We start from the raw sequence: 15,044 nt of genomic DNA, 5'->3' as shown, positions 1-15,044 counted from the left end.
CACAGTTAAGTAGATAGCACGTCAAACGGATTGCATACCAGCGACGTACCTTTTTGATTCGCCCGGGTTATTCATTAATTTACTCATTCTTCCTAAAATTAAGAGCTGTAAATCATCCGTCCCTTTCCTTTTCGACGGATATGAAAATGACGGATATAACTTAAAATAAAATTAGGCGGTGTCTGCAGGAATCGGGGCCAGTATCAAAGAACTGCCAAAATTTAGGAACAGTCAACAGTGCTGCCACCTACATTTGAGCTTCCAGTTTTTATCCTCATTACATCTCTTGCGAAGTTTTGTTGATGGAAATAACATCTGAATGTGATTTTGTAAAAAATGGCTTACTAGATTTTCTCTATACGGCGACGGTATGCCAGATAGCAGTACCTTGGAGAAACGCAATATTGCAGCTGTTGACAGCCAACTGAACTTCGTCGGCAACTGCTGCCCGTGTGTAAAATGCCTAAGCAGAAAAGTATGAAACTTTTTGCCTTAAACGCAACTCTGGGAATAGTCTGGAATCGTATGCAAAACTTGGAACCTGAACGTATTGTGTAGAGTTACCGCTAGTCGAGTTGTATAAGCTCAAAATAGGAACAAAAGTGCTACTAGGGCTGCTTAAGTATTCACGACTCGAACACATTGTTGCACTACGATGCAGGCGGGGTCGACGTGTCAAGTTGTATAGCTCTAGGCTGTAGTACAGCCCATGGTATAAGAAGACCAGGTGTGCTCAAAACTGACAGCTAGCATTTCAAGGTTATAATAAATAAATTACCCACGACCAATGTTTTTAATTTACTTTGCAAGGAAATTTTGAACTTTTACGAAAAGATTTACGTACAGTTTTAATGACTTTTTAAATTTCTGACAAATAATAGTGAGTAATTCACTTAATTTTTAATAATAAAATTTACGTCCTTGAAATATTGGAGATACCAATTCAATGGCAACAATTACGTCATCAATGGACAACACTTACGTCAAAATTCATGATTTTTTAACTTATTTTCAATTCTATGCTCAGAATAATGAGCTGAATCATCCCCCTCAGTATTCGTTACGATATCACTTACGCCCCGTACAAGTACATACCGATATAGTATATAGTGACACCGCAACGAATACTGAGGAGGATGATTCAGACCATGATTCTGAGTTTATTTTTAGTGCAATTTCCTACCGGAAAATTCATGTAAATTTTAGTGTTTTTTTTACATTATTTTCAGTTCCACACTGACACCCTAACACCTGCACTTTTCAAGACCTTTACGAAGCCACTGACAATGCCGTAAGTGTGGTCAATTATTGGTCAGCAAAAATTTAGTTTCGATCGCCATCCACACTTTGGCTACGGAAAATTCCACTTGATATCAATTCAGAATCATGGTCTGAATCTAACCTCAAAGTTTTCATTACGATGTCACCAACAACCTGTATATTATTATTACAGCTCCCGCCTTTAGGTCAGTGCTGATACATTTTAATACCTCTGTCCATAAATTGGATCTACCTTAATACTCATACCCCGAATGTCATAACCGCCGACGGCGACGTGACGATCCCACGGATCACAATGTTTAAAATTAAACCGAAAGTCCCAGATTTAAGCTTTCAAACAATTTGCACGAAGTCCTACTTTTACGCGAATTCCTAACTTTTAATGCAGTTAAGCCAATTAAGTCACGCCGTTTCAGTTCATTTTCGGGTAATTGTGTCAATCTATGCGGTGAGGGATAGAATATTTTGTTTCTTTCGGTTGGTGAAGAAAAGCTGAAAGTGATAATGAAGATGGTGATTTTGTTGACATTTGCTGACAGTTTTTGTACTTTTTATTATTATAACGAGAAAATTAAATAAAAAGTCAGGCTCGGATGGGAGAACTGAACTATTGTGACTGAACTATAACCACGGGCATGGTATAAGTAATCCAGGTATACTCAAAACTGACAGCTAACATTTCAGTTTGTCCAGCTGACGTCATCCCGCCCTGTATTGCCATTTCATTATAAATAAATTACCCACGACCAATGTTTTTATATTTACTTTGCAAGGAAATTTTTAAACTTTTGGTAAAAGATTTACTCACAGTTTTAATATTTTTTATCTATGTGACAAGTAATAGTAATTAAATACAATAGTTAGTAATTCAATTAATTTTTAATAATAAAATTTACATCCTTGGAATGTTGGAGATACCAATTTAATGGTAACACTTACGTCATCAATTGGCTAGTAATGGCGGCTTGTCATAGAATTGAGCATACCTGGTCTTCTTATACCATGACCACGGGTTCCTCAGCTTGATACGAGCGTGGTCAGGTCAATTCTGAAAGTATTTCCGAAACTTTGGATTTCTTGAATTAGTATATTTCTACGTATAACATTTCCATAGGTGTTAAATTACTAAAATAAGTAAGTTTTACAAACCTTAACTATCCAGATGTAGTTACACTTTTTCATTCTTTTAGATAGCCGCCTTTTACCGAATAATTTTCAAAGTATCCTTTATTAAAAAATGCTAAAATATTCATACTAAAAACCTCGTTGTAAGCAGAAACACCTTTCGCTTTAGTTACATACTTACTTACAACATCAGTCGACTTTTACAATAGATATTTTTTTACTTGCAATTCTAGATCAGCAGAAAATAAAATATTCCCTTGACAATCTAACCGAGCTTTACAAGGCCCGGTTCCCATAAAAACAGGGTAATCAATAAATCTATTGATTGAATACCAATTGACCTGATCCATCTCAGAACAGAGTTGCTTATCAAATGTGACTCCTGGGATTAAAACTTGTGGCAATAAGCCGTCTTATAAATTTCCTGAAGCAAAAAATTCGAAAGTTTGAAGATCGAAGACTAAAGACAGAATCCCAGAACCGGGAAAAAGGGACAAGCGCAATTTTGTTTGCGGTCATGTATGTCAGGATTCCGCACCCCCGCCTTCTCATCCCGCGCCAGCCTTCTCATCCCGCGCCAGCTTTCTCATCCCGCGCCAGCCTTCTTATCCCGCTGCCCAGCCTTCATATCCCGCGCCAGCATTCTCATCCCGCGACCCAGCTTTCTTATCCCGCGCCAGCCTTCTTATCCCGCGCCAGCCTCCTTATCCCGCGCCAGCCTCCTTATCCCGCGCCAGCCTCCTTATCCCGCGCCAGCCTCCTTATCCCGCGCCAGCCTTCTTATCCCGCGCCAGCCTCCTTATCCCGCGCCAGCCTCCTTATCCCGTGCCAGCCTTCTTATCCCGCGGCCCAGCCTTCGTATCTGTTGAGTGAATTTGTGACAGTTTTAGTGCGGGGCGGAAAGTTACCTTTCTATACGCAGTATTATTTTTTATTCTATGCCAACACATCAGCCTTTTTATCCCGCCATCCAGCCTTCCCGCCCCTGTGTACCTCAAGCTTTACACTGAACTTCCTCATTTGTAAGTTAAACTCGAAATTTAGGGAGTTATTCTACTCGAGATGATTTGACGAAGAGTTTCTTAATTTTCTTTATTAATGTAATTTTATTTTGTTCTGTCTCCTGAATAATTTAGGACGAAGTGAGTTTTATAAGTTTAAATTGCGTTCTAATTACCGACAGCCCACGACTTATTAAAAAAAATGAGCCGTCAATTTAATCGGCTTCTACGCGCTTTTTTTGACGTAAATTAAAACTGTTGTAAAGAGTTTAGTCTTGTGCCAGGCGTAGAATTCACTATTTGTCCAGAGAAATTACTACGTGTTTGTCTTGGTTAACAAACAGTATGGAATATTTTACTTTTTTCTAATATGGGAGTTTAAACGACTCACAAAAAAGGTTTCATTGCTTTGTATATGATTATTTTTTACAATATATACAATCTCCTTAGTTGATAACGAAACATTTTTATTCTTCTTCATGCGACCGATTGTCTTTTGTTTCTGTTTCGTATTTCGTAAATAAAGTCCATGACTTTATTATTTTATCTTAGGTGTAGTGACGCCAGTAACCACTATCGAAGTAAGGAGTCTCAAGTCGACAGTAAATAACAGTCACATTTATTTTGATTATTTACGTCATCTCCCTAAGGAGATGACGACGATGATGAGGGTTAATGTTAACATTAACCCGTTTTTTTTCACAGGGTTCACTTACCTTACTTAAAGATTTGACAGGTCCGGTTTTTTTACAGAAGCGACTGCACATCTGACTTTCCAACCCGCGAAGGGAAAACCAGCTCAATACAAGTAATCATTTATGATCCAAACATGAATTCGAAAACACATTCGACAATCATTGCTTTAGGCATGTGCTGGATTCGAACCTGCGACCTCAAAGTGAGAGGCAAACGTTCTACCAACTGGGCTTCCTTCGTCTTTATTTTGATAATTTACGTATTTTTTTTTAAATTGAACAGTAATTTGTTATCCATGACTTTGTTGACGATACCGGGGACATCGAAAAGGAATTCTATTCTATTTTCTTTGTTTTTGGCTGCATCGTTCAGAAACGATGATTCTGCCAACGTCAAGGTTCAAGAGAAAATACTTAACATTAAAATACAATTTTGATCGGTTAGGTTAAAATAATCGGTGGATAGTCCAATGGTGAAGATTGAACCTAGAAAATAACAACACAATTTGTTAGTATGACATTACAAAACACAGGGTTTAAGTTTGCGGAACAAGGAATGAAGGTTAAGACCAGACACAAAAAAAAATACGTATATATATAAACTATGAAAATTATTAGAGTTTTATGTTATTATATTTAATAAACCTAGATAAAATATTTATAAAAGGGGTATACACTAATGTGAGAAGAAAGTTAACATTTACAGGGCGGGGAATTTTAGGGGGTAGTACATCATATAAGGAAACATTCAGCCGAGGGCAATTAAAAAACAAGTGATCAAGAGTACCTTCCTCTTCTCCACATTCACACAGGGAATGATCGCGGATACGAAGCTTTGCCAGGAAAACAGGCGAACACACGTGTCCCAAACGAAGTCTGATTATGGTGGAACAAACAGGTTTGTCGAAATTGCGATATTTAAAAAACCATGGTTTTATGGGAACAAATGGCTGGATGCCACCATAATGCTTACCCTTTATGAGCCTAGAATTGTTCCACCTTTCCGTCCATGATTTATGTAAATGTGGTTTAGCAAGACAACGAATATCTCTAGAAAATTATTTGTTATACACCTCTCTACCCGTGCGGATAGCCTCTTTGGCGCATTGGTCAGCGATTTCATTTCCTGTTATGCCACTGTGGCTTGGGATCCATGCCAAAATAACTTCAATCCCCGATTGTTGGCATTTAAATAAAACTTCCTTAATTTTGAGAGTCAGGTAAAAATTATCCTTCGAGTGAAATGGTTTTTTAATGATGTCCTGAAGGCAACTAAGAGAATCTGAAAACACAATTGATCTCGCCAGTTTATGAGATTCAATAAAGGTGACAGCTTCAAGTAAGGCAATAGACTCACCTGTAAATATTGAACATTTAGGTGGGCATTTATAATTAAGGATTATTTTATACTTTGGAATCCAGACCGCTGCTCCTACATTATCGGAATCCGAAATTTTAGATGCATCTGTATAAAGATGTAGCCAACCTGGCCAGTTCCTTTCAGAGATACTGTTGAACTCTGCATTAGCTCCTGGAGAGTTCTTATTTATTTCCAAGTTTAAAATAACCTTGGGACAGAAAATGAGTATATTAAAATTAAATTCGAATATGGGGTTTTTTAGAGTCTGTTGTACTGTGGAGATGTCAATCTTTTTATATGAGTTAATTAATAAAGGCAAGTCTTTGTGTGACCAGTAGTTTAGATTGGTCAGAGAGTTTAGGGATTTTATTTTATTATGAAGAGGATGTGAAGAATTTTGAATAGTATTAAAATAGTACCTATCTGACAGAAATTGTCGCCGTAGCTGCAGAGGAGCCTCGACGCATTCAATTTGAAGAGCATTTGTTGGGGATGACTTCATAGCTCCTGTAATTACACGTAAACATTTATATTGAATTTTATCAAGTTTACATAATGCCATCTTGTTACAGGGTTCCAGAATGAAGCAAGCGTAGTCGAAGTGACTTCGAATAACAGCATTATATAAAAGTTTTTGACTGTATGGGTGGGACCCCCACCAAACTCCAGAGAGTGACCTGAGCACATTCATATTTTTTTCGCACTTATTCGCAATGTAATTGAGATGGTGAATACCTTTCAATTTATCGTCTAGGATGACCCCTAAGAATTTGACGTTGTTTTGGATGGCTATGGGTTGATCGTTTACATGGATGTCAATTGGAGGAATGGAACGTTTACGGGTAAATACTACAGCACTACATTTGTGAACTGACAAGGACAGACCATGTTCATCGAGCCAGATGTTAAGGTAGTGTAAGGCAGAATTGAGACGTGAGCTTGCTTCTAGAAGTGATGATGAGCTGGCATATAAGACGATGTCGTCGGCATATTGTAAGATATTGCAGAAGGAGAGGACTGTTCTGTCAAGGTCACAAGTATAGACGTTGTACAGCAGAGGACTAAGGACAGAACCCTGCGGAAGTCCCTTCCACAAAGTTCTTGAGAAGAAAGGGAGCCCTGGACTCTAACAGAGATAGAGCGAGCCGTGAAGAGATAACATATGATGTTGACCATCCTTACCGAGATATTCAGATTTAGCATTTTCTGCCTGAGCACTGGTAGGAGGACATTGTCATATGCAGAAGATATGTCAAGAAAGATACCGATGACATGTTTATCATTGCTAAAAGAGCGTCTGACGTCTGTGGTGAAAATGCTGAGACTATCCAAGGTACCCAAACCCCTTCTGAATCCGAATTGGGACTGAGACAATATGCCTTTGTTTTCTAGGAACCACTCCAATCGGTTTTTTATTAAGTGCTCTAAAATTTTGGCTAGAGTGGACGAAAGGGCAATGGGCCTATACGAGGCCGCATCACTGGGATTTTTCCCGGGTTTTAAGATGGGGATAACAATTTGTGTTTTCCAGGCTGTTGGTACAGAGCCCGAAATGAAAATTTCGTTGATGACATCAAGAAGATAATGTATGGCAATCTCTGGAGATTTAGTTACGAATGAGTAGGGTATACCATCTATGCCTGGGGATGAATCACGGAGGTTGTCAAGTGCACAGCAGAGTTCGGCGACGGAGAAGGGCTCATCAAAAGTATCCATAGATGGTGTTACATTATCTAGTAAAGAGAGGCAGTCCTGTGTTGGAACATAAGGAGGCGCAAGTTTGTTGGTAAAATCAGGAAGCCACGAGGATGTATCATTGGAGGGAACGTTATAGTCATCCGAGAGATAACCTCTGAAAGATTTGATACGTCTCCAGACCATGGACGCGGGTGAACGAGGAGCAAGTGACTCACAAAAATCTCGCCATCCTTTAGTTTTTTTTGGATAGTAGTCTTTTGCAGCGGGCCGTCTCCCTCTGGAACACCAAATAACTGTCTAATGATGTTAAGTCAGCCGCAAATGTCTTCTCCGCCTCATTACGACGACGAACACTCGAGGAGCATTCAGAGTCCCACCACGGAGGTGAGGAGATTTTACCGCGAGCCGAGTTTTTAATAGGAATACTCTCATCAGCAGATGAGGTAAGGCATTGAGTGAAATCGTCGTAACAGGTCAAATAATTTGAAGAAGAGACAGACGGCAGTGAATGGACCTTTACCCGTACAAGATCCGAGTATTTATCCCAATCAGCCTTTTTGATGCGGTATTTTAAGAGAGGTGGAGGACCTTTGATGGGAGGGGAATGGTTGTGGTAATTTAAAATGATGGGGAAATGGTCACTACCGTAACAGTTAGGTAAGGTTTTCCAAGAGAGGGACATCACTAAACTAGGAGAAGCCATCGATAAATCCACCACACTTGCATTCTGCAAAGGGGAGGATCTTCTCGTGGCTGATCCATTATTTAGGACACATAGGTTACGATCGTCTAGTAGATCTAGGAGAGTAGATGAATTGGAATCACATCTATGTGAACCCCATAGCGTGTGATGGCAGTTAAAATCGCCGAGAATTAAAAGTGGATTTGGTAAATTTGAAAGAATGTTGTTTAATTCGGAGAAGAGGGAGTGATCTGGATGAGGGACATATACCGAAGCTATGGTTAGGTTTAGGGCCTTAACTGCTACAATATGAAGGTCAGGGTTATGGGGTGGAATGGGGATTTGGGAATAGGACATGTGCCTATTAATAAGCAAAGCCGAACCTGCTCGACCATCGATTCTGTCATCCCGGAGACAGGCGAAGCCCGATACTCTAAAGAGTGATCCAGGTCTCAGCCAAGTCTCCGAGATGGCACAGACAACTGGTTTAAATTTGTTTATTAAATATATGAGTTCATGTTTCTTACTTCTGATGCTTTTACAGTTCCATTGAAGGAGATTGTGACCTGCCATTTTTATTGATTAAAGTGACGATAAATTGCTGTAGTAGAGTAATGACGTTGTTCGGTAGAGCATCTGAAAATTTGGATACTAGATTAACAAGGGAACAGATTAATAATTCAATGAGATTGTCGTTGGGAGTGAGGAGGGGGGTGGGGTCATCGAGATTAGGGTTGGGGAATGCACAGCCATTGGGTTGAGTGGATGACGGGGTGTTTGTAATATCCTTGTGAGCAAGGACGTCAAAAGATTTACCTAAATCTGGGGGCGTGCGTCGTTCCCGGTATACCGTCTTCCGGTAGGAAGAAGAGCTTTGATTGTGCGGAGGAAGGGTAGATGAAAAGGGAGCCGCGTGGGGCAAGGCTGACTGAGAGTAGGAAGTTGAAGGTTGGGAGAGAACATCAGCAAATGAACGCTTTACTATTGGGAATCGATTAGATGCGTCAGTGTAAGAGATACTCTCCTCTGACATGACCAGTTTTATGGCCTTTTGTCTGGAATGTTCAGGACATTTGGGGTCAGTGGCCCTATGGTTACCACTACAGAAAAGGCATGTTGGAGGGGAGTCTATGTTGTTGCATGAATCCCCATAGTGAGGTTGAGCGCACATATAGCATCTAGGCTTTGAACGGCATTGAGCTTTTATATGCCCAAAACGGCAGCACCCTCTGCACTGGATCGTGGGGAGTTGATAAGTGTCCACAGGCAAAGAGGTGTAGAAGCAAAAGATTTTCTTTGGTAGCGATTGGCCTAGGAAGGTTAAAACCACAGTGGTTGAGGGAATCCAGCATGTGGATCCATCAATAATCTTTTTCATGTTGATGCGCCTAGCCTTTACGACCTTACCACAACCAGGAGGATACTGAATATTAGACACTAGTTCTTCTAGTGTCCAGTCTACCGGGATATTCCTCTCCACTCCCATTCTGGAAACCTGAAACTGTGGGATGGTGGCAGAATATTTGTGTTCCGACAAGAAGGAATTGGAGACAAAGTTGTTTGCATCGGAGGCAGAAGAAAATTCTATGGAAATTCGGTTTCGACCCACACTGCTAATTCCACCGTTGACAATTCCCCTGACTTTGTTTTTGTGGATTAATTGAGCGAATTTCAGAACCCTAATAGTCAGGCCCGCGGATGGGTCAGCTTCCACTCGAGTGACGTGAACTGAGAAAGGTGCTCTGTCATTTTCGGAGTACATCAACTTCCCCTGAGAGGTATATTCAGGAGTAATATACACGTCTTGGATAGACGCCGCTGGAGAGAATGTTTTTTTATGAGCGGGATTGTTCAATTCCGAGTCCGCTGGGCGTTTAGTAGACTTTTGCGCACAGGGTAATACCTCACTTTGCGACATAGGTTCTGGAGACGGATCTTTGTCTGGTGGTAAACCACCTCCTCCCGGAGGAGGATCGTCCTCCATATTAAACACAGGGATAAGATTACATGCACTGATTATACTTACCAGTAATATAACCCACCACCAACAAGAAACAAGTAGGATCTATCACAGAACAGAGGAGAAATCCAAAAAAAAACAAAAATATTCGGCCGCAACGTGTTTCCTTGAAAACAATGACAGGCAGAATCCCGAAAAGGAATTAAAAAAATTCATACCATTATGACACGTTTGCCAATGATTCGAAACATCGATTTGTCGTATAAATTATTCACAACACGTAAAGCTTAGAAACATATTGTATAAAACTTTTATTTCTTTGTGAATTTTCGTTAACAATTTTCTTTAGAGATTTTCCTTATTTTTACTTTTTCCCCTTTCAATCCGTGGACTGGTTTCGTTATTGTGGATTAATTTTTTGTTTATCTTTCGTTTCGAAAGTAAAATATTTTGAGAAGTGGGTTGCATTAATGTTGTTGTAGAGGTTCAATTTATATTATAAACATACACTATTAATTAACCCTTAGTAGGACAGCGCGTACTGACGCTGGGTACACAGCCAATGACAGCGCGTACCGACGCTAGGTACACAGCCAATATTCCATCTAAGTGGCGAATATAACATGACATTATGATATAAAAAAAAATATATATAAAAACTCGTCAGCTATGTTTAAGTCCCATGTAATAGGAGGGAGAAAAACCTGAAAACCACATGGTGTCAATTCAATCAATTTCAATCAATTCAATTTTGTATGAATTCAAACTGAGTATATTCGAATTCAGTGGTTTAGAGCCCGAGATACTACGCGGCAACTGGGCACGGTCGGGCCTTTTGTCTCAAATATTGTACCGGGTGTATTGAACCCTATTTTCTGGCCAAGTAATTAATACCATCTGCGGATAATCAACGATAAGTCACGTCAAAAAAACAACAACGTTGCAAGTACCGCGTTCTCCGAATAGGGATATCAAAGATTCTTTTTCCAAATTCGTTCTAAAAAGAGATTTGATTCCATTCAGCAAATAAGTTGTATATTCGTAGCATACGGTACAGACCGCAACAAGTGGCAGTATTTATTAGTCGCGCGGCATGCGGTTTACCAATCACAACGCCGGATTTTGATAGCACTCGGTTTCAGCGGTTTTCGAACGATTTTACTTTTTTAAATTTATTTCTTCAATATCAGAAACATAGATCAAGCTTTATTTAACGAAGAATATGCGTAGACTAGGTACGAATTAAAATTTCTTCAAGTTTTCGCAACTTTATTGAATTCTCTGTGTTCGGAGTTCGGGTGAAATGTGTACTGTACTGTTTTGGAACTGATGTTGTAATTTTGTTTACCATATTTCAATCAAATAAAGTCTATTCTATTCCAATTCAACCGGACGTATATATAATGTATCTCTTGCGCCATTTGATTGATCGATGACTCAAATACACTTAAAAGCTGCTAGAGTGAAGTATACCTACCTAATGTTTGGCTCTTCCAGTTGTTTATTGAAGATAGACTAAACCGATGTGTTTATATCTGAGATCCAAATATATCTGACCTGTTTATTGTTAGACGCAGTTGCAACTAGACGATATCTACGTCACTGAGTCAAGTGGTGTTACAATGTACGTTATAGATTAGTCACGGTCTTAAAGGTACTGCACATACTATTACAGGCATAACATAAGCTCACGACTGTATCCCAATGGTGTAGTCAGAGGTACATCCATCGCTAGATGAACTAAGTACCCACGCCTCACGGAGCTTTCTGTTAGGCCAACGTGTTAGGTGGTGAGCCGTATCGTCGTCTGTAATAGTCGCGCGCGAACGGTGATAGTTAACTCATTGGTGCAAGTCCGGTACATGGGTTCAGGCTGTGTACCACAGGACCACAATGAGGCTTAGGCCACATGGAATAAAGAATAATACTGCGTTTAGAATGGTCACTCTCCGCCCCGCGCCAATTCGTATCCACCGCCGAGCTATTAAGTTTACCTCACCCCCTCTGGGTCTTACTTTAGTCTAAATGGCCGTAAGCCACTAAGGAGTAAAAGAGAACGCGCACGGGCTGTCTGTCTCGCTTGCATTTACACATATATAAATAAGGTACATACATAGATAAGGTGGCATGTGGTACGAAAGATATTTGTATGGGTGTAATAGTAGTATCCTAACAAACATCTGCACACATCTATAATAATTATGTATGTGGAGACAGACATCTGTCTCGCTCGCACTTACGCTACGCTATTCCCCTTATCTACTCCTTAGCCGCTTACTTTTTAAGACTAAAGACCCAGAGGGGGTGAGGAAAATTTTAGTCAAATCAGTTACTTTTTACTAAACGTCAAAACACGAAATTACTATGGAATTTGTATGAAAAAGCACACTGTGCCGTCATAGAAAAACATGATAAAATGTCGGACTTATTATTACGTTCTTTGTCTTAACTAAAATTCATAAATAAGTTAAATATAAAAAAGAACACGTTTTTTGTCACCTGATCTGTCTTTATTGAGTAATCAGAATTTCATAATTTATCTTTGACTTAGGAAACTACCGAATTATAATTATCACGTTAAAGATATACAGCGCCATCTATTCAATTTTTTTTTCGGGGACGTGGCCAGGTCTATCGGTCTCTCCCTCTCTCTATTTAAGAGCTGCGCTCTTGTCGGTGGAGTAACCGCCATTCCTCTCTTCTTCCCGCCAAAACCTTCACCTCCCGATACGACACGACCTGCACCTTCTCTTTTATTTGTTTCATAAATGTTATCCTAGGTCTACCCCTTCCTCTCTTCCCTTCAATTTTTTTTTTTTTTGTTTTAGGTCTATCGGTAGATTCAATAAAATTTGTCGAAATTGATAAGTTTGTTTTTTCCCTTTACATTAATGACATGATTTATTTGGGTTCTTAATTATTATTAGCACCAATCGAAAAAAGAAAATGCCTTTCGTTAGTTTTACATCTGTCTTTATTTAGTAATCAGAATTTCATAATTTATCTTGAATTGCTTCTATGCTGTTCCCAGAACAGCATAGAAGCAAATATAAATGAAGCAAAGATAAATTTGCTCCCAAGCAAATAAAAAACATAGAACACGTTCAGCTGCTTGTCTTCCCGGGCATGTCGTAAAAACCGACAGAGGGATTGCGTTCTTTAACATGATGGACTAATGTTATGGGCGATAGGCTGATCCCTTATCACCATAAGGTTTATAATATCCATCTTAGGACTTCGTATCAACAGTGGCTGCAAGTTGTCTTTGATTACTTGTGGCTCTGCCCACCCCATTTGGGATTACGGGCGTGAGTTTATATATATATATATATATATATATATATAATGTATCTTGAACCTAGTACGCCATCCAATTGGTGCGGAGCGGAAGGTTACCGTTCTGTGCGTATTAATTATTCTTTGTGTTTATGCTACTATAATGTACATACCTAAACACGTGCGCCTTTTAAATCTGTTAACACTCTTTTATACTTATTACGGGTGAGAGGTTATGTATGTGTTTGTTTGTACATGTGAGGTTGTTTGTGTGTGAGGTATTGAACCAGTCAGTGTTAATCTTAAAAACACGAACTTGGCTTAAAAACAGCGTTATCATCAAAAGCTTTATTATCAAAAGAAAGTTATTAATGAGGAGACAACTTTGCAAGTACCTTAATTTGATGTTTATCATTATTGCGACGTTAATTATTTTATAATTTAGAAGTTTAAAGTCAAAATGCTTTGTCTTTAATATTTTATATACTAAGATCATACCTATCTCCCGGTGGGGTAGAAACGGCCTCCGTGATCCAGTAGTTTGAGCGTTGGGCTCTCGATCCAGAGGTCTCGGGTTCACATCCCGGTGGGGACATATCACAAAAATCACTTTGTGATCCCTAGTTTGATTAGGACATTACAGGCTGATCACCTGATTGTCCGAAAGTAAGATAATCCGTGCTTCGGAAGGCATGTTAAGCCGTTGGTTCCGGTTACTACGTACTGGTGTAAGTAAGTAGTCGTTACATGAGCCATGTCAGGGGCAGCGGCTCAATAGTAACACCACCTTCGCTTCTTAGGTGTTTTGGGCGTGACTTACTTATCCTGATGTCGAATTTGTTTTCGAATTCATGTTTGAAATGATTATCACGTACTCAGCGGTGAAGGAAAACATAGTGAGGAATCCCACATTCTCGAGAAATGCATTTTCGGTGGTATGTGACCTAATCTGTATTTTGTCGGTTTTCCCTTCGCGGGTTGGAAGGTCGGAAAGGCAGTCGCTTCTGTAAAAAAACCGGACCTGTCAAATCTTCAGGTTAGGTAAGCGGACCCTGTGACAAACGGGATAATGCTACGGTGATGATGATGACTTTACGTAAACATAGCTGGCGAGGGGCGTGTGTAGATACTATCCACCTCTGCCTACCTCTTTGGCGAATTAGGCGTGATGTTACGTTATGTATTACAACCATTTGACTCTGGCCATTCCTTATGACGAAGCTACTCTGTAATTTTCCTGCAGTTGTATAGCTGCTCCGCCTCAGGGTCCCACCACAATAGCCTCCATTCACACGGGACCTGCATTAATATCGAACCTGCATACCGGGCCGGAGCAATCACGTTCAGCCAACTTTCATATAAATCATGCATTTAAACCTGATTGGGTTCTGAAACACGTAGCTTGTTTAGTACATAGGTACAGTCATACACACATGTATCCACTTTCGAACCCTCTCGCTTTTGATATTTTTTTTAAATTGATATTTACTCAGAACCATTGTTTGAATCATGCTCCTTAGTACTCGTTACGATGTCACTAACACCCTGTAATGTATAGTGTGAGTATATAATATAGTACCCACTTCCCGTCAGCCATGTTGAAGTCTCATGTGTGGCGAGGAACACCCTTCCCGACGAGCTCTGACCTGGTGTGCGCGTGGACAATGCAAAATGGGGCGGTCAAAGAGACCTGACGATGCTCGGTTGACCGGGAATTAAAAACTCTCGGCATGTCATGGGAGCATTCCTTCCTTCCGAGAAACTGTGAAAGGCATACTTACAATACAAGAAATAAAAATAAAATTGTTGTTCAAAATTCTAGATTAAGTAATTTAAATTTATCTTTTTTGGGGTTATACGTTTTTACAATAAAATACCAGATAATATTTTAAATTTGTCAGAGAATAAATTTAAAGCTCACGTGAAGCTTACTTTATGTAAAAAAGCTTATTATAAGATTAATGAT

The 15,044-nt window shown here is 39.6% G+C and overlaps 1 long non-coding RNA gene across 4 annotated transcripts; it reads right to left on the bottom strand.

The window, feature by feature from the left end:
* Positions 1 to 4,996: 4,996 nt before the first annotated feature.
* Positions 4,997 to 9,987, bottom strand: LOC126381716 (uncharacterized). 4 transcript variants are annotated; one of them, XR_007568947.1, is made up of 4 exons: positions 9,869 to 9,935; positions 8,370 to 8,478; positions 5,882 to 5,969; positions 4,997 to 5,670 (listed from the first exon to the last, which is right to left on the bottom strand). It is a non-coding gene; the product is annotated as an uncharacterized LOC126381716 (long non-coding RNA). The 4 variants fall into 4 exon arrangements; XR_007568946.1 differs by lacking the exon at positions 9,869 to 9,935 and having other exon boundaries at positions 4,997 to 5,384; positions 5,460 to 5,670; positions 8,370 to 8,538; XR_007568948.1 differs by lacking the exon at positions 8,370 to 8,478 and having other exon boundaries at positions 9,869 to 9,987.
* Positions 9,988 to 15,044: the final 5,057 nt, after the last annotated feature.

This window comes from Pectinophora gossypiella, unplaced genomic scaffold (genome assembly GCF_024362695.1).
Source record: "Pectinophora gossypiella unplaced genomic scaffold, ilPecGoss1.1 Pgos_95, whole genome shotgun sequence".
Lineage (NCBI taxonomy): Eukaryota > Metazoa > Arthropoda > Insecta > Lepidoptera > Gelechiidae > Pectinophora > Pectinophora gossypiella.
This window is presented reverse-complemented; position numbering and strand designations above follow the sequence as displayed.